The sequence below is a fragment of the Gymnoscopelus microlampas genome (genome assembly GCF_963454915.1).
Source record: "Gymnoscopelus microlampas genome assembly, chromosome: 19".
NCBI lineage: Eukaryota > Metazoa > Chordata > Actinopteri > Myctophiformes > Myctophidae > Gymnoscopelus > Gymnoscopelus microlampas.
In genome coordinates, this window is record NC_139956.1 from 4,601,967 (window position 1) to 4,616,793 (window position 14,827).

General features: G+C 40.7%; 1 long non-coding RNA gene across 1 annotated transcript; it reads right to left on the reverse strand.

Moving 5' to 3' along the window:
• Nucleotides 1–6,264: 6,264 nt before the first annotated feature.
• LOC311035344 lies at nt 6,265–14,023 on the reverse strand. The gene is made up of 3 exons (XR_014599702.1): nt 13,903–14,023; nt 13,603–13,706; nt 6,265–6,358 (listed from the first exon to the last, which is right to left on the reverse strand). It is a non-coding gene; the product is annotated as an uncharacterized lncRNA (long non-coding RNA).
• Nucleotides 14,024–14,827: the final 804 nt, after the last annotated feature.

Genomic DNA, 14,827 nt, shown 5'->3' on the forward strand with positions numbered 1-14,827 from the left:
CTCCTATCACAGCAGCTCACGAATCTTGCTGCTGTGTTTGCACATTGTTGTACTTCGCCCAGCAGATATGGGAGTTTTTTGTCATTGGTCATGTTTTCAAAATCTCTGTGTGTGGTTGTAATCTGTGGGAAGTATGTGTCTCTGATGTCTTGGTACAAAGGACAGACGGTTAGGAAGTGTAGCTCGGTTTCCACTTCCTTTTGTGTGCAGTGGGTGCATAGTCTGTCTTCTCTCGGGATACAGGTCTGCCTGTGACGACCTTTCTCGATCGCAAGACTGTGCTCACTGAGTCTGTACCTAGTTAAGATTTTTCTTTGTTTTGGGTCGGTCACGGTGCTCAGGTATTCTGCCACTGCGTATTCTCTGTTTAGGGCCAGATAGCATTCTAGTTTACTCTGCTTTTGTGTTGCTTCTTTCCAATGTGTCAGGTAGTTTTCCTTTTGCTGTTTTATAATTTTGTTTGGTCCGATGGGTTTTCTATCTTGTGGCTCTGTTTGTGTTTGTGCCCGGAGTTCCATGGCCAGCTGGCTGAGGGGGCATCTCTCTAGGGTTTCGGAGTGCATCTAGGTCGCTTTCTTTTAGGTGGTTGTAGAACTTAAGTGCTCTCTTTTTTATTTTGATTATGAGTGGGTATCGTCCTAGTTCTGCCCTGCATGCATTATTTGGTGTTTTTCGCTGGGTACGGAGAATGGATTTGCAGAATTCTGTGTGTAGGGTCTCGGTTTGGTGTTTATCCCATTTTTCAAGGTCATGGTTTGCTAATGGTCCCCAGATCTCACAACCATAGAGGGAAATTGGTTCTATCACAGAGTCCAGTATTTTAAGCCAGGTTTTAATTGGGATGTCTATTTTGATGTTTCTTTTGATAGCATAGAATGCCCTTCTTGCCTCACACACAACACACACAACTGTCCATCGTTCTGAACGGACACCAAAAAAAAAGTTAAATAAAAAACAATGAAACAATATGATTTAGCCTGTGTGTGTGTGTGTGTGTGTGTGTGTGTGTGTGTGTGTGTGCGTGCGTGCGTGCGTGCGTGCGTGCGTGCGTGCGTGCGTGCGTGCGTGCGTGAGATGACTACACACATGTTCATATAGATGTGTGTGTGTGTGTGTGTGTGTGTGTGTGTGTGTGTGTGTGTGTGTGTGTGTGTGTGTGTGTGTGTGTGTGTGTGTGTGTGTGTGTGTGTGTGTGTTGCATCATGCATGGCACACAAACACAATGCGATGTGTTTTGTTGATATAACAAGTTTGTTCATATAGAGTCCTATCCACACATCCACCATTTAACTTCCACAATCCACATGTTCAAAACCATTGGTGTTGTGTGTGTGCTGCATTCTGTCTGTGTGACATGCATGATGCAAAGGTTTTGAAAGTGAAACTGGTCAAAGTCACTGGACACCTACTGTAGTCTGTGTAGCAGGATGGGCGTTGTCTCCCACTCTGCCCATGGCCCCTCCTCCTCCCACTAATCAGTGGGCTGATTACCTGCAGTACATAAGCAGCACACACTCTGCCCTGGTTAGCTGTCTCCTCTCATTTGTGTGTGTGTCCTCACTGACTGGGTTCTAATGCTGGCCCGTTGGGTTTCAGCGCCGGTGACACGCGTGTGCGTGTCCTCACTGACGTGTAACTTCCACAAACAAAGCTGGCCTGTTGGGCTTCAGTTTTGTGTGTTTGTCCACCATGCATCAACGTAGCCCTGGTCCAGAGCGTTAGAGAGAACTCACTAACGCTCTGGACCAGGGCTAGCATCAACACAGTTATGTTTCTTGTTTAGCGAGTGCCAGTGTGTTTTGATTTAGTTATATGTTATGGTCATGAACGTGACCGGTTGTTTTTATGTCATTTCAGTCTGTGTGCAACTGTCCAAGTGTCTGTCTCTCCATGAGAGCACCCCCCCCCCCCCCCCCCCCCCTCGGGTTGTCTACCCCTGGTGGTGTATGTGTGACTGCACCACGCAAAATGTGTCCGCAGGCACTAACTGTGTTTTGCCTTGATGCGGTATATTTAAATCTCTCTCGCTCTCCTGTTGGGTCATTGATTTTAAGCACTATTTAATAGTAGGCCAACACAATGCTGCTTGTGTTTCCAGGAATTGGTAGTTTCACCCCTGACCATCAGCCCTCGTGTTGGCTTTAAGTCTGGTGCTTCTATCATGTTGCGTGAAACCCCCGGTCGCCTATACAGTATCAGGTCTATTGCCGGTGATATCAAGAAATGTATTTTAATACAATGGATGAGACTGTGTCACACTAATGTATGGTTTCCCTTCTGTTTAGTTCTGATGCTGAGGCCCCCAAGTCAGGACCAGGCGACGCCTGCTCCAGTGGTGGTGGTGGTGGAATCCCCTTTTCTTTTGTGTTCTGATGAGATTATTTTACTACTTGTGTGCTGTGGCTTGGGGAGCCACTGCCCTGGGCTGGTTAGCCAGTTCTTCCTTCCCCTTGGCAAGCCTCAGCATCGCCCCAGTGTAGAGGTGCAATGTATTTTATTGTTGAACAGGTGGGTGGTGCTAAGGTGATGGAGGAGGTGCTAAGGTGAGAACCAGGTATACTTAATGAACTGGAGGCGTGTCCACATAAAACATAATTTTAACCATTTCTGTACACTTTTTTTTGAAAAAAATCTTCCTAGTATAACCATAATACCTGATTATGTTTTTTTTGGGGGGGGGGGGGTCACTGAAAATCCCGGCACCCCGTCTTTAAGTACAACGAACCTTGTGGGGAGTGATATCCTTGTCTTCAGGTGGTTTAATTTTATTAGATTCTATACTATTTCCTAGTATGCAATCCCCTAGGTGGCGTAGTTGGCTATACCTTAATTTATACCGCCCTGTTACTTGCTTGTTTCTAGATCATACAGTCAATTGTGATAATGATTTGCATTGCATTTTGACTGATATATTTGGATTTTGACATGATGTATGTCTGTTTGGTTCCATTTCATATGCTCTCAGAGTTACATGAACACTGTGAGGATTTGGTTGATGATTTGATAGAGGTGGCCTGGTTGTTCTAACCCTGCTGAACAGATACCCTGACCAACCTGTAGGAGTCGCTATAGTGCAGAGAAAGAGGATTCAAACCCCTTAAAGTCTGCATAGAGGTGGATAGGAACATTTACACTGACCCTTGACCTGTATAGACCCAGGGGCCCACAAGTTCAGGGCCTCCCTCAGTGATGTAAAGTCACTAAGTACATTTACTCAAGTACTGTACTGTACTGTTCAGTACTTTTACTTCTACTCCACTACATCTCAGAGGCAAATATTGTACTTTTACTCCACTACTACTAATTATTTGAAATCTTTAGTTACTTTGCATTTATACATTGTTATATTATAAAACATAGATTAACCACTTCAGTCCTATTTTATACCTAGGCTATTTGAAAATAGCAGATCTACAAGGCGCGATGCGACGCGTTGTGAGCTTGTAGATCTGCTATTTTCAAACATCTTAGTGCTTTTACTCAAGTAAATTTAGAATTCCGGACTTTTACTTGTAACAGTATTTCTACATTGCTGTATTGATACTTTTACTTAAGTAAAGCATGTGAGTACTTTTTCCACCACTGCATTTTAGTCTCTTCTTTTGTCTTTTTTTATTGTGCTCTTTTTTCTCTCTAAGCACCTTAAACGTCCATAAGTATATCATGCACAGTATACATACATTGCTGCTATGCTCAGGCACCTTAGCTTGTTTCTTATCTCGGGTACTCTTGTAAATATGTAGATAACTTGTTTGGCCTTTCTGTTCTCTTGTCTGATCTCCTTCCCACTTACCCCCTCTTCTTTCTATGGAAATTAACGTTGCGATGGGAATGATGTAAAAAAAAAAAAACGAATTTCACCCACTTTTTTACCTTGTAAACCTGTGATGTGACAATGAAACTGATTCTGATTCTGATTCTAAGAACATAAAGGTGATAAAACCACACGTCCATCCTGTCAACATGTCTGAGACTTTACAACCACATGTGTGCTGACGTTACTGCCATGTATTTATAGAGATCTGTGGCCATGAAAAACTGTCCATGCACTGATTGCATAATATTACAATATGAAATATATAAAACTTTGCATTTCTTGTAGGTCATAGGGCAGTTCTCCCCCCCCCCCCCCCCCAATAAATAAATATATAATAATAATCATAATAATCATAGTTGAACTGGGAACCCCCAAAGTAATATTTGAACTGGGAACCCCCAAAAATAATCATATTTGAACTGGGGACCCCCCAGCATTGACAGGAACTTGGAACTGTAGGAGTTGAGGCATTACAGTTAGTTTGGTTCTTCACATAAATGAGAGCTTGTAAATCAGCTATTTTTTGCCTCTTTCTTAAGTAATATTTATTTGGCAAATGTTTGACCAGCTTTTATAGTAGTAGTTTGATTACTTTTGATGCAGTAATGGGTGAGAGAAAATTAATATTTACAGATGGGGATCCGCGACCAAATAAATATAAATTTGGGGGTCCTTTACATGACAATGTTTGTAGAACCACTGGGTTTATTGATCAGGGTTTATGCCCTAAAAAGGCTGACAACCCTTGCTGTAAATCAGTGTTTCTTAACCAATGGTCCGGTAACCACCAGTGGTCCTTGAGGGAGTTCCAGGTGGTCCCCAGCTAAATGATGGAGAGTTGGTAACCAAATGGACCCTTATTAGATCTTTAACTCTTGAAAAATGAAAGCAACGGGTCCATTTGGTTTCATTTTACACCCCCCCCCCCACCCCCTTAAAAGAATCAATACTGAAATGTAAAAATACTCTGTTATAAGTAAAAGTCTGGAATTCAAAATTTACTTGAGTAAATGTACAAAAGTATTGGTATCAAATTTTACTTAAAGTACCAAAAGTAAAAGTACTAAAATGTTTGAAAATGGCAGATCTACAAGCTCACAACGCGTCGCATCGCGAAGCGTTGCCTATGTATGAAACGAAATAGGGTGGTTAATGTGTGTTTTATAATGTAACCATTTAGATCCGAAAAGTAACTAGTAATTATAGTTTTAAAATAATTGTAGTGGAGTAAAAGTACAATATTTGCCTCTGAGATGTAGTGGAGTAGAAGTAAGGGTATATAGACAACTGGAAATACTCCAGTAAAGTAAAAGTACCTCAAAATTGTATTTAAGTACAGCACTTGAGTAAATGTACTTAGTTACTTTACAGCACTGCTCATAATAATCTGTCTATGACATCACCTGGATGAACTCTTCTTCTTTACAAGTATTAAACATATGAAAGATCTGGTCCACAAGGTGGTGCTAGAGTACTGCTATCATTTTCATGTTGTTAACATAGCTCCATCATAAGAGACATTAATGATCAAATGAGTACAAACAGTCATTCTGTTACTTCTGTTGAGTTAATAATAATAAGAATTCAACGTGAGAATAGTATTTATGTATAATGTTCAATATGCCCACGACCTATACTTTATAAACATTGATATAAGATGTCTTGCATGATTGTAAACATACTGTATGAGAGTGTTGTCTCATGAATGTGTTTATAATGCTTTACAGACATAACAATAATAATGATGATAATGATGATTATAATACTAGTGATGCAACTTGTACAACTTTGTATATTACCTTCAATACAAAACATGATAGTGCTTTACATAAAAATTTGATTTATTGAATACTTTATTAACAGTTTGCAAATAGTACAGTGGTCTGATTTTACAATGATGCTAAAAGGATAACACAAAGATCCCTAGAGGCTTGTTTTCATTGTGGTCCTGTAGCAGATCTACAACCTCACAACACATTGAGATGAGCTTGTAGATCTGCTATTTTCCAATAGCCAAAGTATAAAATAGGGCTTAAGTGGTTAAAGCACATAATCAATCAATAAGAAAGTTAAATGGCAAATAAAATGAAATAAAATGCTTAAAACTGGTGAGAAATAGATGCATAACTTATCTTGCACTGTTTTAAGAACAAAACAAACATTATATTAATCTACATGAAACATGGTATTAAAATGGAACATATGGCTGTTAGATTAATGTTATTCACATTCTAATAGGCTCCCCTTTAACTATATATATGAAAATATGAATATAAATGTTTATGTAATGTCTACAGTGCATATTGGGTAGAACTTGCAAGGCAGACAACACACCAGCTAACTGATACATGGTGAACATGATGGTTTCAGCACAGAGCTCTTTCACACATCCAGAACCTGATAGAGCCAGCATAACACGTTATGTCGTTCCATCCTTTGCCAGGATAGTCAGACACAGACCCATCATAATACTCAACACAGTTTGTTACTGCATTAGGGAACTCTTTGGTTTCATCATGAGGCTGACCAGACCTCCAGTACCTGTAGAAGTAGGAACGTATAATTAATACAATACTTTTACAAGGATGTTTTTTCACTCTTCACTCTTTCATCTCCTCATTTTATATTCAGTAGTTTTCAAATGTATTTGTTGCTAAATTAGCTGATCTACAAGCTCTCAACATGGTGCATGTAAGCTTGTAGATCAGCTTATTTTGCCGCTTTGGAAAATGTGTGTGATAAATGAATGAATAAATGGTTATAATATATATTTAAGGCTATAGAAATGAGTAAACACAAAGTACTGATATAGAAAAAAAAAAGATAGCCTATTTGTATATATTTCATGAATAATGAGTGGTTCACCTGTATCTCATGACCAGTTTTGGTTATAATTACTCAGGAACAGTAATAAATTGCTAGTTACCAAATTAACCCACAGGAAGCATTGTGCTGTTGCCTTATTTTTTAACTCTATGGCTGCAGGAGTTTTTCTGTGTCTTGACTAGTTCAAGCCAGTAGATGGCACTGTTGGGACTGCTGATGCACTAGAGCAGTGGTTCTCAAACAGTGTTACGCTCTCAAGCATAGATATAGAAACCTAGATACCTCATTGGCCTCTACAGTTCATTGGAGCGACGTGCTTGGTATGGTGACCACCATATTTCCGGGGGACGGGCACTGGCCAATCACAGCGAGTTGACTACTGGCCAATCACAGTGCGTCTTTTCCAGGACTTGTCAGAATCTAGTTGTCCCGCCCCCACCTTCCTCTGATTGGCCTACCGAACGCCCCCTTCTGTGACGCACACGGAAGTTTCCAGCTGGCCCCCACAAGCATAGAGGAAGCGGAAGTGCGTCCGAGATACACACGCTTCAGAGCCAGAGGAGGCGTCTACCTTTATATGTCTATGCTCTCAAGAGTTAAATTATTGTTAAACATCTGCATTACTTAAGAAGAAGAAGAAGTCTACAAAATTAGAGAATGTTGAAGAATTATTATTTTGATCAACATTTGCCTGTTGTCTCTCCTATTGAACCAACATCAATACATCATGGATGGAATTGTGGACAAAATCTTATCCAAAGACAACAAAATATTCTTATATTCTTAAATATAAGTCTTGGCTCAGAGAGTCTAAATCTCATCAAAATGCCCAATAAATAATGGACCTTGATATGAAAAGGGTTGAAACCCACTGCACTAGAGCTGCAGGACAATATGTGAGTTATCACCAATACACCCCTGACTATATCACACATACGTCTGTCATTAAATTAAATCACCCGATGTGACACGTTGTGAGCTTCAATAACACCATCATTAGACTTTATGGATTCACTTACTATATTAATATAATAAGTATTATATGACGGGTGACGACAATGATAAGACATGGAGGATAAAACGTTGACTGTTTACAATCAGCGTCCAACTAACACCTTATGGATTATAATAACCTGCTTTCAATATAGGTTACCATTTTATGCAGAAATCCTCCCAGTGTCTGATGACAGAGCAAGGAGGAGAGAGTCGGGTAGGAAAGAACACCTCATAGCATTTAAACAGTGTCTTCCAGCAGATGATATTATCAGACAGATCAAACTCATAACTAAAACATTGGGGTCTTTATGGCCAAACATTTGCAGCCCCTTGCAGTCATGGAGGACGCAGGATTTCAGCATAATGATTAAAGTCAGCCTGTCGCCTCACCGAGTTTCAGAAACACAGTAAAAAATCATTGATTTTAACCATGAACGTGACTTTGTCAAGTAAACACACGCTTACTTTAAATAACAACCTCTTGTTTTTTTATACATTATATCTTAGAAATATATGTGTGTGTTGGCCTTTATATTACCTACATATTATATTACTTATTACTTTTACTGTTTTTCTTCATATTCCATACCGTTGCTGTCGGGTGGAAACCCAGGCGTCCAAAACCATTCCTTTTTCATTATTATTTAAAAAACATTTTAAAATGGTGAAAATAACCAATCTACAAGCCCACAATGCATCGCAATGCATTGTGGGCTTGTAAATCTGCTTCCATCACTACTTTTGTGCGACACTCTTGTTTAATGAAGTACGGCATTGATTTACAAAGAAAATCAAAATATGGAGATACAAGGTTTCTGCCAGACAGCTAAGAATGAATTATCCTTACAGGAGGAGTCAAAAACTTCCTAAAAGCAGCACTAAACACAATGAAGCCTCTCAAACATGCCTGTACAAAGTTTATAATGGACAACTATGTTTGTATCTTTGACTGAAATGAACTCAACATAATGACGATACTTCCAAATGTTGAAAGTGTTCCTGTATGTGTGTGACCCTGACCTGACCCAGACCATATATCCCCAGACCTGCACATAGGCTGCATCATTGATTGATTGATTGATTGATTGATTGAATGATTTATTAACAAAGGTTATGTTAAAAGGATAACACATAAAGGCCCAGGGGGCTTGTTTCCATTGTGGCCCATTGTACTCAATCCCTCACGACCCGTTTCGGTTGCACCAAAATAGGTTTTAGCCCCGGGCACCACGAAGGGTTAATCGGGCCCTGGTAACGCAAGGTTAGTTGGATCATTAATGTAATAATATTAAAATTACAATACTCGTTACTGGGGAAAGTAATAATATTACAGTAATATATATATATTTTTTTTATTTAACCTTTATTTCACCAGAGAAATCACATTGAGACTAGTGTCTCTTTTGCAAGTGTGCCCTGGCCAAGAGAAGAGGCAAATAAAATGTTACACAGCTCTGCCAGTAACGACAATACAGGACATAACAAAACAAAGACAAACATGACATCCGTAATACCAAAGACCTACTACCAATAGCACCAATACAGACTACTTAAAATACTAATAACAACAATACATCATAAAACTAATAAACTAATATAAGACTAAGATCACAGCAATTGCTACTTGTCAAAGCAGGAGCAATGGTTGGAGAATGTGCCCATGGCAATCCTCTTAAAAGACACTAGAGGGATCAATGAAGCCAATTTTAATCTGGTCTGTAGATCGTTCCACGACCAAGGCCCAAAAAACGCAAGTTTTTTTTTCCCTGCCTCAGATTTAGTAGTGGGTACGACATAGCGCATCCAGGCATTCGATCTGAGGTTGAGCGAATTTTGGACAAGATTAAATTTTGAACAAATGTACGAGGGGGAATTTCCAAGAATGGCTTTATATATAAAAGTGTACCAATGTAGCAACCTGCGAGATGCTAAGGAGGACCACCCTACTAGGGAATACAGAATACAATGATGTGTCCTATAGGTGGAGCTGGTAATGAACCTCAACGCAGCATGATAAAGGGGATCAAGTCTACCCAATATTGAGGGACAGGCGAATCGATACACAATGTCGCCGTAGTCGAGTTGCGACATAAACAGGCCAGTGACCAGCCTTTTCCTTGAAGCAAAAGAAAAACAGGACTTCATTCTATAAAAGAAGCTTACTGTGAATTTTAACTTCTTAATCAACGCTTCAATGTGATGATTGAAGTTTAACTTGTTATCCAACCAAATTCCCAGATATTTGTAAAGCACCACCCATTCGATGGTTACTCCTTCCAAGGTGGTGATATTTGGGGGGATAATGTCAGCTCTATTTGGAGTAAATAGCATGGCCTTGGTTTTTTGGCCGTTTAATAGCAATTTGCTATTTACCAATTCATGCTGCAATGAGACAAAATCTGAGGCCAAGTTTGACACTGCTACATCAAAAGAAGGAGCACAAGAGTACAGAATTGTGTCATCGGCATACATATGATACTTACAATGCTTAGATTGACTACAAATATGATTGACATACAAAAGAAAAAGCAATGGACCAAGAATGGAACCTTGGGGGACTCCTTTCTCAAGGGTGATGGAATCAGAAATGGTATCACCAAATTTGACACACTGTGTGCGGCCAACTAAATAGTTTTTGAACCAACCAAGCACATTTTGGCAAAAACCAGCTTTAGAAAGGACCTTGAGCAGTACGTGAGGATCCACGGTATCGAAGGCCTTACTCAAATCAATGAATAAGGCCGCACAAAAAGATTTCTTACCCAGGGCTGCCCTGATGTCGTCGATAACATTAAGGCATGCCGTTACAGTGCTATGTTTTGCTCTAAAACCTGACTGCATGGGGTTCAAAATAGAGTATGAATCAAGAAAAACCTTTACCTAATTTGATACTTGGCCCTCTAAGATCTTTGCCAAGGTGGAAAGGTTAGAAATGGGCCTGTAATTGTTTACATCACAAGGATCGCCAGCCTTGAGAAGAGGGGAAACATTTGCTTGTTTCCACTCTTCAGGTAGACTTTGAGTGGCTAAGGAGATATTGAACATATCAGTGACAGGTTGAGCAATGATAGCCGATGATAATTTTAGGAAAAAAGGGTCAAGGCCGTCTGGGCCTGCAGATTTTTTAGGGTCTAAGGTAGACAGGGCGTGTAGAACATCCGATACCAGGATGGGAGAAAAGTCAAAAACAGAAACAGAAACAACAGATGAGTCAACGTTATCATCATGGGCGTCTTGATGAGGAGCATTGGCAATTTGCTCATCAAAAATGTGTCCCGCCCTTTTAAAATGCGAATTGAAAGCATTTGACATGATTTTTTTATCAGAAATAAAGGACTCGCCCACCCGAATCTTAGGCGGGGGGCCTGCTGCTCCTTTCTGTTGCAGGGATTTGACTACTCTCCAGAAGGTACAATGATTGCTAGAGGTATCAGTAGTGAGAGATAAATAATGTTCCGATCTTAACTTCCTGGTGAGGACCGTACATTTATTTCTCAAGACACGAAACAGAAGCCAATCATGACTTGAATTAGACTTTCTTGCAAGTGACCATTGTCTATTTCTTTCATGAATCAGATCAGCCAGGTCCCTAGAGAACCAGGGATTTGCACGGTTCTTAATTCTGATTTTTTTTGAGAGGTGCATGTTTATTCATCAGGTAGAGAAACTGTTCGTGAAAGAACCGAAAGGCCTCATCCATTGATGGAATTAAGGACATGCGAAACCAATCAACTGCAGCCAAATCATGAAGAAAGGCTTGTTCAGAGAAGTGTTTAAAGCAGCGCCTGATGACAGTCAGGCCTTTGGTTTTGGGCAGCTTAGTGTTTCTGACACATGCAATAGCACAGTGGTCACTCAAGTCATTTGCAAACACACCAATTGAGGCATATTTGTGCGGTGCATTTGTTAGAATAATATCAATCAAAGTGTCACCATCCGGTCTGGCAGGGTTTAATCTAGTGGGGCTATGTATGATCTGTATTAAATTTAGGGAATCACATTGCTGTTTAAAACTGGCAGATTTATCAGTCAACCAATCCCAATTCAAATCAGCAAGAAGGACAATCTCGGAGCTAGCACATTTAGAAATCAAATCTACTATGTTTCCCATAGCTTCACTAGTTGCCGAAGGAGGCCTATAACAACAGATAATGGTCAGAGGGGAATTAGCCACCATTATCTGGACGGCTAAAAATTCAAACTGTTTAGCTATGGTTACGGAATGAAGAACAGACCCTTGAAATTTATCAGAAATGTACAGAGCAACTCCCCCACATCTGCCTTTACGATCAGTTCTATAGAGGTTATAACCAGGCACACCAACAGTGTTGTCAGTAGAGCGAGGTTTTAACCAGGTTTCTGAGACAGCTACCACGTCAGGTTTAGCTATCTCAAACCAGCATCGAAAAGTGGGCAATTTGGGCACCAGGCTTCTGGCATTGAAATGGAGGAAGCCTAGACCATGCCTACAGCTAAAATCATGGGGGGTGGACAGAATTGGTAGGGCCTCAAAAAGGGGGACCGGTCCAGGATTAATGTGTACATTGCCTGAGATGAACAGCATAAGCAAAATCAGCAGCCTTGTTGTTATTTTCTTAAACACTGAAATAATACCAGGGGCTCTGGAGGAAGACATGCAAGAATAAACATTACAACAGGGATCACGCCAAGAAACAATGTTCGCAACGTCCATAGCAAATGGAAAAACACGGTTCAAAGAATCCAGTTTACATGGTCCTTGAGGCCAAAGTACATTATCCAGAAATCCAGAAGTAACGTGTGTTTTACCAGCAATGTAAATGTTCGAATGTGGCAACAAGGTGGTGTTACTCTGATAGAGTGAATCAAGTGACATGAGACCCATTCCTAGCGAGACAACCAGCACAGCCAACATGTTGCCAGGCAACATGATAAACATTTCACTGCGGGGCATGCACAATGCGATGAGAACAAAACAGCCAGGGAATACTATGCACAACAAACAATGAGGCATGTAACATACACAATGCTATGAAAACAAGCACAGAATGTTGTGAGTAATGTTTTGTGCAACAAACCGTAAGCCGTACTGGAGAGGAGGAAACTATAATCCAACAACAGCAGCCGCTTTGACAGACATGCATTTGAGAGCAGCCTGGATTATGAAGAATCAACGAGCCTTTGGGAATCCAGGCGCCGATACGAGGGCAAACTGAAGTGTTTGCTAGCAGGCACAGCTATTTATCAACAGCCAGATACAGAAACAACAAACCGATCGGAAGCAACTGTACTAATAGCTATGAGCTAATAGCAGCCCCGGTTGTACGTATACAACCAGGTAGCCTCCAGGCTAGCCCCGTCGGATGTAAATATTGAGCAACAGGAACAGAAACAACAAACCGAGCCACCGCAACTGTACTGAAAGCTATTTAGCTAACAGCAGCCCCAGCTGTATGTATACAGCCAGGTAGCCTCCAGGCTAGCTCCGTCGGTTGTGATGAATCGAACAGCCTATGGCGATGGCGGTCCCGGCCAAAAACGGGCCAACCGCACCGGGACAGAAGATCCAATCTATCCGGGGGACATCCCAATAGTATGCTGAAGAGGCGTAGAACGATCGATGTAGTATACGCGGACTGAATCGCTGCAACTGTGTACAGGACGTTGATGGTAGCCTACGGGGCTAGCTACATCCAAACAAACATAACATGCAGAGCGTGAAAACATGCGTGCCGCCATCTTGGATCCTGACTGTGAAGGAAAAAAGTTACTATGTAACGTGTTACTGCCCTACACTGCTCATGACACATCAGTGTGCTTCGACACACCCTTTGAGAACCACTGTTCTAGATATTAGATGCACATTAACTGGATAGTGAAGTAGACATCAGATGTCTTTGTGACAGTGTAGCAGATTTGTATTTTATGATAACATTTAATACCATTAATTAGAATGAAGGTAAAATGAATATGATCAGTCTTACGTTGGTGTGGTCAGTGGTGTTCCATCTACCCACTGGAAAGATCCTTCCTCGTCTATATCGGTCAAACCCAGCCATATCCTCTTGTTGAAACTGGCAACAAAGTCCTGGAGAAAAAAACAGCTGGTTACTGATGTACAAACTGTACAATAGATGTGTGTCTCCACAAAATGCACACACACACACACACACACACACACACACACACACACACACACACACACACACACACACACACACACACACACACACACACACACACACACACACACACACACACACACACACACACACACTCACTACCTGTTTTGCTTTGCTCTTTATGACAATCAGGTCAGATTGTCTGTCTCTACACCACTGTCTGCTCTGGTGCCAGGTTGTGGTCTCAGTAGAGATGTAATAACAACCTCTGTCAAATGTCTGCCATCCAGGTGATTCTGACAAAAAATATGATAAAGTTAGTCCTATTGTTATCGGTCAAATTAATAACAAATGATGAACAACATGATACAACAATGAATAAAAACAGTGATGTTTCACTGACCACAGAGCCTCTTCTTCAGGTCATCTCTCTCTTCAGTCAGGTTGTTGTTCTTGATTTGTAATTGGTCTCGCTCTTCAGTCAGGAGGTCATACCTGGTCTCTAACTTGTCATACCTGGTCTCTAACTTGTCATACCTGCTCTGTATCGGGTCCAAACGGCTCAGTAACTGTTCTGTCAGGTTATGTTTGTTCTGTAACTCATCTAAACGGCTCAGTAGTTGTTGTCTCTCCACCATGTTGGAATGATCTGTAAAATGAAAGGTCCACTAAATAAAAACACCTACATTTTGATGTCCAACTAAAATGCTGCTACAGCTTATGTTGTTGCTATACTAAACATATTACTACCACTGATAATAGATTTTATGAGGAATCACATAGTGCATACATTGTAATAAAATACATTGTTATGATACTTAACTTACAGAGTTTTAGTGGTACAGCGACGCTGAGGAGAGCTAGAACAACACAAAGCAATCCAACACCGACTCCAACCCGCCTGTTCCGTCTTCTGTCTGGAGGACACACACACACACACACACACACACACACACACACACACACACACACACACACACACACACACACACACACACACACACACACACACACACACACACACACACACACACTTGAAATATTTATTCATGTCCACATAAACAGAAGTACAAGAATGCCTTGTACA